This window comes from Chelonoidis abingdonii, chromosome 2 (genome assembly GCF_003597395.2).
Source record: "Chelonoidis abingdonii isolate Lonesome George chromosome 2, CheloAbing_2.0, whole genome shotgun sequence".
NCBI lineage: Eukaryota > Metazoa > Chordata > Testudines > Testudinidae > Chelonoidis > Chelonoidis abingdonii.
Window position 1 is genome coordinate 254,900,482 of NC_133770.1, and position 15,331 is coordinate 254,915,812.

Below are 15,331 nucleotides of genomic sequence, written 5' to 3' on the forward strand. Positions count from 1 at the left end.
TTTCAGTTTAAACACACTGGATTAGAAAAAACAAATTTATTAACTACAAAGATTTTAAGTCAATAGAAGAAATGAGGCATAAAAATTGGAAATAGGCCCCAAGTCAGAGAGCACCTCCCAATCAAGCATCCTCCTTTGGGTCATATAGATGGACACTTTGGAGGAGGTTGATGAGTTCTCGCAACTATGTGGGGTCAGAGATAGGGTGTGCATCAATCAGGAGCTACGGGGCACAGTTCAGCCAGAAACTGAGAAGAAGATTCTGGAGGAGCTGGAAAAGGGGCTGCAACCTGGTATACACCAGGTAGCTGTGTGCCAGAGTCTCCCTGATGCTGCAAAAGGGGCAGATGTTGAGGAGAGGAGTGAAACACACTAGGTACACGACCATGCTCCAGCTGGGAGCAAGGCAACAGGCAGGCTGTGTGGAAGAGAACTTGATGCAGTTTCTTTGCTAAAATGTAGATTTTTGCCCCTGCCTCCTTTCCTGCCAAAGAATGGCCACTCAGTAGGTAATGGTCCATCAGCCCTGTTTACACCTTGCTGAGGCATCATCTCGCCCTTTGTCTCTGAGGAACTGGTTTGGCCAATCTCCAGACTTATCTGGAAAACATATTTTTAGTCATGATCTCTGCTTATGTTTATAACTTCACATATAACACTCCTATGTGCATTGTGCTATCATATTACTGATCAGCAAATTGAGTTTTTAAATGATACCTTAAAAGACATACCTTGTACAAACATTATTACAATACGGTGTGAACGTAGAGGTATATTCTGTCACACACCTCTGGAACACCTGAATCAATTCATAACCTGACCCAGAAAAAGACCCACGGGGCAAGAAATTGAAGGAGGGGGCACCAGACTGGCTATGAGCTAATCCCCAGATTGGTGACAAGGAGGCACCACAGCAGTGAGCAGTGAACCCACGATCCCCTCCACTTTTCCTCTCTGTTTTTGTTGTTGTTGTTGTTTTGGTTAGGTTTCCACCCTGCAAATGTTTATGCATAGGATTAACCTTAAGAACAAGGACCATGTCATCTTTTTTTTTTTTGGTCTGTGCAGAACCTAGCATATTGTGGGCATTGAGAGAAAAGAATACATGATGATGTTACAATAACCTCATTGGTACCATTCTGTAACATTATAATGAACAGCCCCCAAACCCTGAAATGACTTTAACATCTCAAGACTTTTTTTAAAAAAAAGTTTTTATTCCTTATGATTTTTTGAGCATTAATTGCACTTCAGTAACTCCTTTCTAGCCTTCTCAGCAACCATGAGGGCTAGAACTGAATGTACTTTAAATGAAAGCTGAGATTCTCATGTAATCACCAACACAAGAGTCTGTGGCACCTTATAGACTAACAGACGTATTGGAGCATACGCTTTCGTGGGTGAATACCCACCTTGACAAATGCATGATATTCACACACAAAAGTTTATGCTCCAATACATCTGTTAGTCAATAAGTGCCACAGGACTCTTTGTCACTATTTACAGATCCAGACTACACAGCTACCCTCTGATACTTGACATCATGTAATCATGTTGTCTCAAGCAGCTGGGGCTTAAGAAAAACTTCAGGATTCATGATAAAGTAACAACTGTTGGCAATAGTGGAAAAAGAAGGTCCTGCTGCTTAAAAGATATTCAATTTATAGGAAGCATTTATTTCAGATAAAATACACTATAAAATAGAGGTCCAAATTCTGAAGTCCTTATTCAGACAAAACGCTGAAGTCTATTAGGAGTTTGCCTGAGTAAAAATCTCAAAAATGGGCCACTAAAATAATGTATATTTGTATATTAATGTATAAACTGACACTTCTAGCTATTACTATTTACTATTAAGTCTTTTAATTTTTTACTGTTTTTATATATTATTAAAGTAAATGATGGTCAGAGGACAAGCTCTTTCTGCATAAGCAATCAAAGAGATATGTCAGGTGTATAAAATAAGGGCTTTATCCTTGTTCTATTAAAATCAAGGGAATTTTGCCATTAACTTCAGGCAGATCGGATTTGCCCTTGGCCCAGCTAGAACAGATGCCTCATCCATTCACCTGACTACTACTAGCTCGGCCCAAGATATACTCTGAGCTTGCCTTAAAATGCAATCTAATATACCTGCCCCTGGAAATTTCCACTACATGCATCTGACGAAGTGGGTATTCACCCACGAAAGCTCATGCTCCAAAACGTCTGTTAGTCTATAAAGTGCCACAGGATTCTTTGCTGCTTTTGCAGATCCAGACTAGCATGGCTACCCCTCTGATATTTAACACTTAGTTAGTCTGATTCATTGGCACACATTCTATTGAATGCAATTCAATTTTGTTTCATTTTGGAGAGTGATTGCTGCTAATGTGAAAGAGCTGATCAGTAAAGTGTTACTTTCACCAAGATATTAGCATTTCAACAGCTCGTAAAATGAGTTACACTAGTAAGTGCTTCCTTCCCATAGCCCCCTCCCCTTTACTGTCTCTACAGTATTCTTCTTTTTGAGGTTGAGTATGTGTATAGCAGGGGTAAAAGTAAAATTGAGATCTTACCGGTATGGGGCCAGCTCTGCCCCTCCCCCTAGAAGGGGCAGGGCTGGAGTCAGCATCCCCCAGCCAGACCATCTGCGCTGCCTGGCCCATGCCACCTGGGGCTCCAGTGGCAAATTAAAGGGCCTTTTAAATCGCAGCTCTAGGTCAGCTACTTCTTTTTCCCTCCACGCTGGCAGGGCTGCCAATGTGGGGGGTGGGGGAGGGCACAAAAGGGGCAGTGACATTAAAGCACTGCCGGGCAGTGCTTTAAGCAGGGTCCTTAAAGCCCTGCCATGGCAGCGCTTTAAAATCAGCAGTACAGGTTGGTACTGGTGCTACTTTTTACTGGTACTACCATTCCATACTTTCACCCCCGGTATATAGATAATTAAAAGATGTAGCTATTTTGTTCTCCCTATACTACATTTTTAAATATAGGCACTTCACTGCCTGTCCCGAGAAGCTATAAGGCTACTGCCATCTTGTATTTCAGCTGAGATGCAGAATGTTAGAGTGAATCACTGTCTTTCTCCTGCATATTGTATATATATATATTTCCCCCCTTAATCTAAAATAAAAGTAATCTAGAATGAGAAGCACATATATTGCTCTGTATATATGAGCAATGAGCTGAATCTATTGTTAGATTTCTCCTACTATGAGAAACCATTAAACAAGACCATATCCTTTATCAACAATGATGTTAATTATAGCTATAACCTGTGAGGATCCTAGAGTGGGTGGCTAACTGGACAGGGATCTTGCAGTTGTATTAGAGTAATCCAAATACTTAGAGAAATATACTGAACATTCTCAGCAAAATATGTATGGTCTATTGCAGGGATTGGCAACTTTTGGCATGCGGCCTGTCATAAATGGATAGGTAAGGTAAGGGTTAAGTTTCTTTTACCTGAAAAGGGTAACCGAACACCTGACCAGAGAGGACCAATCAGAGAACTGGATTGTTTAAAGTCAGGGCGGGAATTTGTATACTCGGGTCTTTGTTGTTTTCTTAGCTATGAGGAAACAAGTCTTCTTCTAATTCTCTCCTAATACTTCTTCTAAACATCTGTAAGTACCCAGGAACCGCAAAGTAATTCAGCTATGATGGTCTTTGGGTGTATTTTACCTGTATGTTAATTTGTTGTGCTGGTTTAATTGGGCTATCTTTTAAATCAGACTGTTTCTTTATATTTTCTTATAAGCAAGAGCCTGTATTGAGTTTCTTAATGCAAGATGATTGTTTTATATTTTCTTTCTTTTTTTCTATAAAGTTTTTTTTAAACCTTGTGAAAGTTCTTTTCCTAGGGAGGCAAAGGGAAAAGCCAGGCTGTGGGCTATTTTCCTATTTGGGTCCAGGGAAAGAGCAGACTACGGGGAAAGAGACGAAGAATTCTCTCTGTTCTCTGGTGGTTACAGTTTTCCCTCGTTCCTGGAGCAAGGGGGTGGCAGAGCCAGCTGTGGGTATTTGCATCTCCATTGTCCTGAGGAAAGCAGAAAAGCTGGTTTCTTGGGTCACACAGGTTAGCCGCGAGGCAAGCCTGAGAAGAAGGGGAAGGGGTTATTTCCCCTGCTTTTAGCATCCAAGGGATTGGGAATCTGGGTGTCCCACCAAGGGAGGGTTGGGGACACCAGAGAGAGGAAAGGGGGATCAGGCCCCATAGATTAATTCCTGATCTGGTGGCAGCGAGAATATCCAAGCTGGTAGTGAGCTTGGGGAGTTTCAGGTAAGCCCCAAACTTTGGACGCAAAAGTCCAGATTTGGGACAGGACCAGACTGGTGGACCCTAAAGTCCAGGTCTGGGACTGGACGGCTAGATTACCACATGGTGTGCAGCGGATTGGGAAGAGTATAATCCATAAGCCATAGCTACATTAATTTTTTTCCCTGCTAGGCATTAGCAGGCAGCAGAAGGAATTGGGTTTTAAAGGCAGACAGATAAAAAAAATTTTCTTTTCCCTGCTGTTTCAGCAGTTCGCATTTTTACTAGGCTCATTAAAGAGAGCCATTAAGAGTCATTGGTTGGAACAATAGCCTTCTCTTTCAGAGGGCTTGCTAGCAATCACACATCCCAGGAGGAAGAGATTGGTTTTACAGACAGCAAAATTTTTTTCTTCTTTTCTCTTGCTGCTTAGCATCTTACTTTAAGAAGACAGGGGTTTACAGGGCTAGAGAGCTTGAAATTTTTTTTCCTTGCTGCTAGCAGCTTGCAAAAAAAATTTTTTTTTTCCAGTCATTACAGAGACCCATTACATATCTTTGTTAAACAATTGAAACTTAAGTACCCAGCCAGCAAACTCACACAGGTAAATACAGTAGCTTTGGTTGGTTCAATTGCCAATCCAAACAGAGCTAGGACAAATCTCAGCAGGCAGAAAGCCAGCAATTCAGACAACAGGACACCAGAGGGCACTCCAACACAAGAAAAACAAACCATGAATTCAAAAGATGAGCAGAAAAAGGAAAGAGCCCGGCTACAAGCCCAAAGACAACGAAAATAAACATAGGAGACAGCTGGAACTACTTAAGCCGAACAAGATGCCCAGAACGCAGCTCACCGAAGAGATCAAGAAGCCAAAAAGGCAGATCAAGAAAGCCAAAAAGGCAGATGAAAGAAAACACGAAAGAAACACAACAAGAAGAATAGGCAATTCACAGAAGACAGATAGAACTACAAAGAGAGGCTCACCAGCAGGCCTTGGAATTAGAACGGGCTAAGCAGCAGACCCCAACAAATCCTAACCTCTCCGCCGCCCGTTGTTGTTCCACCGCACAGGAAATTTCCCAGCTACAAGGCAGGTGAGGACCCGGAGACCTTCTTAGAAAATTTCGAAAGGGTCTGTATTGGGTACAACATCCCTGAAAACCAGTACATGTTAGAGCTGAGGTCACACATCAGTGGACCCTTGGCAGATGTGGCGGCTAAAATGCCGAGGGAACAATGAATGATTATAAACTGTTTCAAACCAAGCCAGATCCAGACTGGGGATAACCCCGGATCACGCCGTCGGCGGTTCAGAAACCAAAGTGGAAACCAGAGGGGTCCTTTCCCGACCACACCTACTACGTTGGGAAGCATTGCGACGCCTGGATATCAGGAACCCAGGTTCAAACCTTTGAAAGAATTGCGCCACCTCATATGCATGAGCAGTTCTTGGATGGTGTTCCTGAGAAATAACACGGTACATCCTAGATGGCAAACCCACAACTCTCACCGAGGCGGGGGAGATTGGAGTCAAATGGATGGCCGTGGCAGAGAGCAAGAAATCTACTGTAAAGGGGAGTGAAACCCCCAGGAGCCACCCCAGCAATAAACCCTACAACCGAGGGCAACCCAAAACCCCACTACAAACCAAGAAAAGCCGCAGACACCCTATCCTTCCACCTCACCAGTCTCAGTGACTTCCTTCAATCCAGTAATCCGTTATCTGGAAATGCTATCACTGTAATGAAACGGGACATATCAAGGCCAACTGCCCAAAGGCCAACTGCCCGAATAACCCCACCCGGTGTGCAAGTCATTGCACCCCCAGCGGACCTAAGACCCCCAGGCCAGATACCTCTCAAATCCCCTTGGAGCAAAGGAAAAGCTGAGAGTGGGCGGAGAGAAGGTACCGCGTGGAGAGACACGGGAGCACAAGTGTCAGCTATCCACCAATCCTTCGTCGATCCCAACTCATCACCCAGGGCCAAAGTGACCATTTACCCCTTCATTTCACAAGCTGTGGACTTGCCTACAGCTGAACTGCCTGTCCAGTACAAAGGCTGGTCAGGAATGGACTTTTGCAGTCTATGACAATTATCCCATCCCCACGCTACTGGGAGAAGACTTGGCCAATCAAGTTAAGCAGTCCCAGAGAGAAGGAATGGTTACACGCAGCCAAACCAGACAAGCTTCCAGACCCATTCCTATTCTGAGCCGTCCACAGAGAACCTGTGTCTGTGTTACCAGAGACCCAGACTGAGGTAGTGGACCCGGATCCCATGTCAACGGCTGAACCAGCCACACACCTCCAGTCCCAGACCCGAAACTGGAACAGCAACCAGCACAAGCAAGCGCAACCACACACCTTCAACCCAATGCCAGAAGGGACCAACGAGCCTGAACTGGCAGAAGCAACAACCAACCATACAAAGAGGCTCAGGCAGAGCCTGAAATACCACCAGGTGCACCAGCCACAGACTCAAACCCATCAATTACATCACTTCCAGAGGGACCAAGCCCAAGTCCCAGTCTGAGGAAGAACTGGAGTCCCCAGCTTCAAGGGAACAGTTCCAGACTGAGCAGGAAGCAGATGATAACCTTCAGACAGCTTGGGCGGCGGCACGGAGCAACCCCACCGCCTCTCAGCTCTTCTGACCGATCCCGGTTTGTTATAGACCAAGGACTTTTTATACAGGGAAATTCTTTCTGGTGGACGCCACGAACAAGGGCAACTGCACAAGCGGTTGGTGGTTCCAACTAAATACAGGGGAAGCTCTTGAGCTTAGCCATGATCATCCCAGTGGTCATGCTGGGTGAACAGAACCAAAGACAGGTTGGGGAAGTCTTTCTACTGGGAGGGATGGGCAAGGAAGTTGCCCGTATGTCCAGTCTTGTGAGCTGTGCCAAAGAGTCGGAAAGCCTCAAGATCTGGCCAAGCCCCTCTCCAGCCACTCCCATAATTGAGGTCCCATTTCAGCGAGTAGCTGTGGATATTCCTGGGTCCTTTTCGAGAAAGACACCCAGGGAAAGCATACGTACTGCTTTCGTGGACTTTGCTACCCGATGGCCAGAAGCAGTGGCTCTGGGTAACACCAGAGCTAAAGCAGTGTGCCAGGCCCTAACCGACATTTTCACCAGGGTCGGTTGGCCCTCCGAAATCCTTACCGATTCAGGATCTAATTTCTGCAGGCACCATGGAGGACCTGTGGGAAATCATGGGTGATGATCACTTGGTTGCCCACCCTACCATCATCAAACCAATGGCTCGTGGAAAGGTTTAATGGACATTGGGGCCATGATCCGTAAATTCGTAATGAATACTCCAATGACTGGGACCTTAGTATTGCAGCAGTTGCTCTTTGCTTACAGGGCTGTACCACATCCAGTTTAGGGTTCTCCCTTTGAACTTGTGTGTATGGCCATGAAGTTAAGGGCCATTACAGTTGGTGAAGCACCAATGGGAGGGATTTACACCTTCGCCAGGACTAACATTCTGGATTTTGTGAGCAACCTACAAAACACCCCCCGCCATTCTCTAGCCTTGCTAGAGAAAACTACAGGATACTCAGGGAGAGCAAAAGGCCTGGTACGATAAACATACCAGAGACCGTTCCTCAAGAGAGGAGACCAGGTTATGTCTAAAGGCGCAACAGGTCCATAAGATGGAAACATCCTGGGAGGGGCCATTCACAGTCCAAGAGCGCCTGGGAGCTGTTAACTATCTCATAGCATTTCCCGATTCCTCACTAAAAACCAAAGTGTACCATGTTAATTCTCTCAAGCCCTTTTATTCCAGAGACTTACAGGTTTGTCAGTTTACAGTCCAGGGAGCAGAGGACGCAGGAGTGGCCTGATGGCGTCTACTATGACGGCAAAAGGACGGCGGCGTGGAAGAGGTGAACCTCTCAACCACCCTGGAACGTCTGCAGCGGCAACAAAATCCAGAGCTGTGCACCAAACTTCGCACCATTGTTCTCAGCCACTCCAGGACTGACTGAACGGGCATACCACTCCATCGACACCTCAGGTAATGCTCACCCAATTAGAACACCACCCTACCGGGTTGTCCCCCCACGCACAGGCTGCTATACAGCGGAAATCCAGAACATGCTACAGATGGGTATAATCCGCTCATCTACCAGTGCATGGGCATCTCCGGTAGTTCTGGTACCCAAACAGATGGGAGAAATACGCTTTTGTGTGGACTACCGTAAGCTAAATGCGGTGACTCGTCCAGACAACTATCCAATGCCACGCACCGATGAGCTATTGGAAAAGTTGGGACGTGCCCAGTTCATCTCTACCATAGACTTAACCAAGGGGTACTGCAAGTACCACTAGATGAACCTGCCAAGGAAAGGTCAGCGTTCGTCACCCCTGCAGGGGTATATGAATTTAATGTACTTCCTTTCGGGCTGCGAAATGCACCCGCCACCTTTCAGAGACTGGTAGATGGTCTACTCGCAGACTGGGAGAATATGCAGTTGCCTACCTCGATGATGTGGCCATTTTTTCTGACTCCTGGCCCGCACACCTAGAACACCTGGAAAAGGTCTTTGACCGTATCAGGCAGGCAGGACTAACTGTTAAGGCCAAAAAGTGTCTCAAATAGGCCAAAACAGAGTGACTTACCTGGGACATCAGGTGGGTCGAGGAACCATAAACCCCTACAGCCAAGGTGGAGGCTATCCAAAAGTGGCCTGTCCCAAAGTCAAAGAAACAGGTCCAATCTTTCTTAGGCTTGGCCGGGTATTACAGGCGATTTGTACCACACTACAGCCAAATCGCTGCACCACTGACCGACTTGACCAAAAAGCCCAGCCAACTACAGTTAAATGGACTGATGAGTGTCAGGAAGCCTTTACCCAACTTAAGGCGACGCTCACGTCTGACCCTGTGCTACGGCCCCAGACTTTGACAACCATTCCTAGTAACCACCGATGCATCTGAGCGTGGTATAGGAGCAGTTCTTATGCAGGAAGGACCGGATCAGAACTTCCATCCTGTCGTTCCTCAGCAAGAAACTATCGGAGAGGGAAAGTCACTGGTCAGTCAGTGAAAAGGAATGCTATGCCATTGTGTACGCCCTGGAAAGCTACGCCCATACGTTTGGGGACGGCGGTTCACTACAAACTGACCATGCTGCGCTAAAGTGGCTTCATACAGCCAAAGGCAACAACAAGAAACTTCTTCGGTGGAGTCTAGCTCTCCAAGATTTTGATTTCGAAATTCGACACATTTCAGGAGCTTCTAACAAAGTAGCTGATGCACTCTCCCGTGAGAGTTTCCCAATACACTAGTTAAAACTTTTCCTGACAATGTTGAAAGTCTTGTACTTTGCATGCTTTTATTTCTATGTGCTTGTGTGGTATTCCTCTGTTTAGTTTAAGTTTTAGGTAGAAATCACACTCCAGTGAAAGTTTCTACTGTCGGTGATTTGGGGGCGTGTCATAAATGGATAGGTAGGTAAGGGTTAAGTTTCTTTTACCTGAAAAGGGTAACCGAACACCTGACCAGAGGACCAATCAGAGAACTGGATTGTTTAAAGTCAGGGGCGGGAATTTGTATACTCGGGGTCTTTGTTGTTTTCTAGCTATGAGGAAACAAGTCTTCTTCTAATTCTCTCCTAATACTTCTTCTAAACATCTGTAAGTACCCAGGAACCGCAAAGTAATTCAGCTATGATGGTCTTTGGGGTGTATTTACCTGTATGTTAATTTGTTGTGCTGGTTTAATTGGGCTATCTTTTAAATCAGACTGTTTCTTTATATTTTCTATAAGCAAGAGCCTGTATTGAGTTTCTTAATGCAAGATGATGTTTTATATTTTCTTTCTTTTTTTCTATAAAGTTTTCTTTTAAACCTGTGAAAGTTCTTTTTCCTAGGGAGGCAAAGGAAAAGCCAGGCTGTGGGCTATTTTCCTATTTGGGTCCAGGGAAGAGCAGACTACGGGAAAGAGACGAAGAATTCTCTCTGTTCTCTGGTGGTTACAGTTTTTCCCTCGTTCCTGGAGCAAGGGGGGGTGGCAGAGCCCAGCTGTGGGTATTTTGCATCTCCATTGTCCTGAGGGAAGCAGAAAAGCTGGTTTCTTGGTCACACAGGTTAGCCGCGAGGCAAGCCTGAAAGGAGGGGGAAGGGGTTATTTCCCCTGCTTTTAGCATCCAAGGGATTGGGAATCTGGGTGTCCCACCAAGGGAGGGTTGGGGACACCAGAGAGAGGAAAGGGGGGATCAGGCCCCATAGATTAATTCCTGATCTGGTGGCAGCGAGAATATCCAAGCTGGTAGTGAGCTTGGGGGAGTTTCAGGTAAGCCCCCAAACTTTGGACGCAAAAGTCCAGATTTGGGACAGGACCAGACTGGTGGACCCTAAAGTCCAGGTCTGGGACTGGACGGCTAGATTACCACACGGCCTGTCAGGGAAATTCACTGGTGGGCCGGGATAGTTTGTTTACCTGCAGTGTCTGCAGGTTTGGCCGATCACAGCTTCCACTGGCCGCAGTTTGCTGTTCCAGACCAATGGGGGCTGTGGGAAGCGGTGGCCAGCACATCCCTGTGTGCCAAAGGTTGCCGATCCCTGCTCTATTGTATTTCTAAAAAAACCTGAGCATGATGTCAACTGGCATAGTCTGATGGTAGAGCAATGCAGAAAATATAAATTAAAGATACAAAATGGTATAGTGACTGACATTGTGAACAACACATCATAATGTTTCACAGGATAAACATAAAGGGAAATCACACAGCATGGGGATATAAAATTGTTTAAAATGTATAGGGGCAGACACAGATTTTGAGTGCTTTGATAATCCATTACAAAATACACAAACTCAAACTATTAAGAGACTTACTGGATTTAAACTAAACTCCTAATACTGATCAAAAATGATCTGAAGATAATGTTTATAAACTGACAAAGTCTCTCTGTAGAGCAATTTAATGTAACTGGAGAACTATCCAAGCACACATTTCATAATGCAGTTAAATGTTTTTATATTGTTGTTTTGATGCAGATAAAGTATTGAAGGTTCTTTTAAAGCTCATATTGGAAAAGTGCGTAATTACAGTACGAAATAAATCTCCCAGACAAAATATATATCTGAAGGCATCATTTGCATATTGTATCTATATTACACATATAACAATCGATGAGGAGATAACAGTTGGAGACAATGTAAGGATATCCAAAACTTATTCATAAAGCAGATTGTAGTTTAGGACAGTAGTTCTCAAAACCAGTCCGCCGCTTGTTCAGGGAAAGCCTCTGAGGGGGCCGGGCTGGTTTGTTTACCTGCTGCGTCTGCAGATTCAGCCAATCGTGGCTCCAACTGGCCGCAGTTTGCCGCTGCAGGCCAATGAGGGCTGCAGAAAGTGGTAGCCAATGCATCCCTTGGCCTGTGCCACTTCCCATAATGAGGATGAGTTTTACATGCTGAAAGGTCCCAAAGCAGTTCACAAGTCTAAACTGAAATACAAACTAAGGACAGGGAAAGCTTCCTCCACCACTGAAATGTGGTTACCTTAGGGGCTAAATGAGTATAATGTGAGAATACCACATCCAAAATGTCAGGAGAAATTTCAATAGACAGACTTCAACTGTATGACCTCTATGCCTCCCTTTTGATCCACCTATTATTTACTGTCTGGAGTCAACTGACTAGCAGATATTTCTAGCTGGGTGGCACACAGGAGATTAAAACTAGAGAGAACCTGAAGTGAAGCTGCCAGGTAGAGAGAAGTATTCTGAGGCGTTTGTTGGTGTTTGCCACACACAGGTGTCACCCTCTATGCATATACCTTTCTTCATGTGAGGGCATGTGTGTACCTAACATAGGCCCTAAATGGATCAGCATGGGCCTGAGGCAAATTAACATATCACGCTGCACCCGGAGGAAGAGTCAGGCTTCACTGATCATGAAGCCCATCTTGGCAGGAGCAGGCTGGTTAGTATAATGAGGAAGATTATAGCAGAATGAGAGAGTCTTCAGTCAAGTAAGATTGAAGGCCAAGTGGGAGAGCAAGTCCTGTGATCCTAGAGAAGACTGGCAAGCAGCCAAGGAAGGTATAGAGAAACCAATGGTCATCATCACCATCCTGCCTGTCACTCAGGTCCTGTAAGCGGGGTGTCATCTTCAACTCAGATTTCTCTCTAGGTCTTGACATCCAAGCCATGTCTAAATCTTGCTGCTTCTTTTTGGGTAGCAGCTCTAAAATACAGCCTTTCTTATCCACCCACACACAGCTAAAATTCTCAGCCAACCTCATCTTGCATCTCAATTACTGCAACATCTCTTTCTCTGGTCTTGACAAATGCAGTCTTCCCCAGCTCCTATCCATTCAGAATGTTGCTGCAAAATTCATTTCCCTAGCCTCTTGCTTTGACCATATCCTTCTCTTCACATGCCCACTGGCTCCCCTTCTTTATTGCATCAAACATAAGCTGTTTGACTGTGAAGGGCCTTGAAAATGAACACAATCTCCACTCTATCATCTCTCATTTACTATCAAGCTGTGGATGCTTGCCTTTGATTGGCCCATGATACTCACTTGTAAATATTACAAGACTACCTAATTATCTACCTTCAAATCCCTTCTCAAAAGTCTCCTTTGCCATGATGACTACAAAAAACTTTACAACAGTTAGGTTGTTGGTGTGCAGCAACGACTGCCTACCATGCTGAGCAATATTGTTTTCCTGCTTTCCTGTACTTTGTCATTAGTCTACATCCATCTGTTGCCATTGCCTTTTATTTAGATTGTAAACTCTTTGGGGGCCGTGACTGTCTTTGTTCTGGGTTTGTACAGTATCCAGCCCAATGAGACCCTGGTCTATGACCAAAGCCCTACGTGTACGGTAATACAAATATTTAATAATAATATTATTTAAAGATATCTTTGGAGCATGTACAGAAGGTTAGAGTACTGAAGGTTGGTTAACTTGCCCCCTCCTCCCAATCAATCAGTAATTTTCAAGTATGGTTACAAATAAATTATTATCAGAGCAACAATCATGATGGGCAAGTAAGTACCTTTACCCACGTATATACAAAAATAAAAATGTCAGGTTTTTTTGTGCCAGGCTAATGTAACAAAATAGTTCAGAATTATACAATTAAAGGACTTGAGTTTGCAAATGTTCTAGCAGTGAAATGGTGGTTTCAAAATGCAATTAACTAATTTTTTTCTTTACAATAAAAGTCTGGGATAAATTTGAGTTCAAATATACTTGTTATTCTACAAAATCAAGACAAATGGTTTATCAGTGTAATGAATTTCAGGAAATTTTTGGATCTAGTGGAAAAGAAGGAAGCTATAACCTTACAAAAATATTAACATGAAACTTTCCACTTGCATGAATTCTCTTATTTCATTCTTTTTTGCTGTGTTGTTGACCCCAGCATATGAGAGACAAGGTGAGTGAAGTAATATCTTTCATTTGACCAACTTCTGTTGGTGAGAGAGAAGTTCCTGAGCTCCACAGCTCTCTCACCAACAGAAGCTGGTCCAATAAAAGCTTCTAAACTTCTTGTCCCTTTTTGACCCAAGCATCTAGTCAAAGCCTGGGGCCCTGGGCATGTTCCAGTTGAGAGTGGAAAGTGGTGATAGTCAAGTATTTCTTTGAGGCAGTTTTTGTTTATTTACAAAGAAAGCACGAAGTCCTGTGCCTCTGAATGCAGAAGGAATCAAATAGCAGGAAACCACTTCTTTTGCTCACAGCACAAGAACACTCTTCAGCCTGCACCTCTGATTCATAAACTCTTCCCTGATTTCTTCTAGAGTCAGACACCATGCTTTCAGCTGCTCCTTCAGGCTGTCTCCCTGGGTACATCTACACTGTGTGCCCTTCAAAAAACCCAACTCCGGGGTAGCAAGTCAAAGACGCTGGGTTAACTAACTCTGGTTTATGGGGCTAAAAACAGCCACTGTAGAGAGGATCCGAGACCCTCCTTTCTCAATGGGTTTCAGAACCTGGGCTCCAGACTCAAATGTCTATACTGCTATTCTTAGCCCTGTTGCATGCACAGAGTCAGTTGACCTGGGCTCTGAGACTTCTGCTGTAAGTGTCTTTTGCAGTGTAAACATACCCTCTTTCACTTTCATTTTTCTCTGTGTTCTTTCTCACCTTCACCCCTCTCTGGTAACAACACCCAGTCAAACCCTCCACCCACCTGGTGCTAGTTTCTGGGCAGACTCTATTAGGACATGTCTACACTACAAAATTTGGTCAACGTAATTTAAGTTGATATACAGGGCTTGCACCGATTTAACTGACAGTGTTGGGCATTGTGAGGGCACTGACAGCCAGAGCCCCAGTGCCAGGGCTGACAGCTGGAGCTCACTTGCCCAGGCTCTCCTTCCACCACACCTCAATCCCTCACCAGGAGGCTGCCCAAGCTCGGACTCCAGCTCCTCTTCCCCCAAATCCCTCGCTGGGAGGCAGCCCAGGTTTGGCTCTCCCTTCTCAACTTCAATCCATCACCAGGAGGTGACAGAAGAGCTCCTGCTGTCAGCCTCTGGTGGAGGGATTTCAGCTGTCAGACCTGGATGGCAATGGGCAATGTAAGCAACTCAGGGTCTACATTGACAATGCATTGACCTAACTACATCTAAAGAAGATGCTGCTGCATTTGACACAAACAGGTTGAGGAAATGGCAGCCACAAGACACAAAAAAAGCTCTTGGATTCAAAGCAAGTCTCCTTGCTTGGACGCCACTGTTTCTTTTCTTCATGTTTGCACCATTGTCATAACCTTGGCCGAGCAGTCCAGAAGCTTTATTTTTTCCCCATTCAAAACGTTCATAAATAGTTCTGTCAGGCCTTTTCCAGTAAAGTCCTCCACAGACCAGAAACAGATAAAGTGTCTGTTTTCTTGGATACAGCAATCCAAGTCATCAACAAATTTTACTGTAAATGACATATTTTTGCTGTGACTGTCAGGAGTGAAGTCCATTATTATGACATAATACTTTGCCGAGCCACATCAATATATTATGGCGCACCTTCCTTGCTATAAGGTCAATCAATTCATTTTGATTATTTTTGCTGCAGTAATGGCCATAGCTTCTTTATGAACTACTCAATGTAGGTT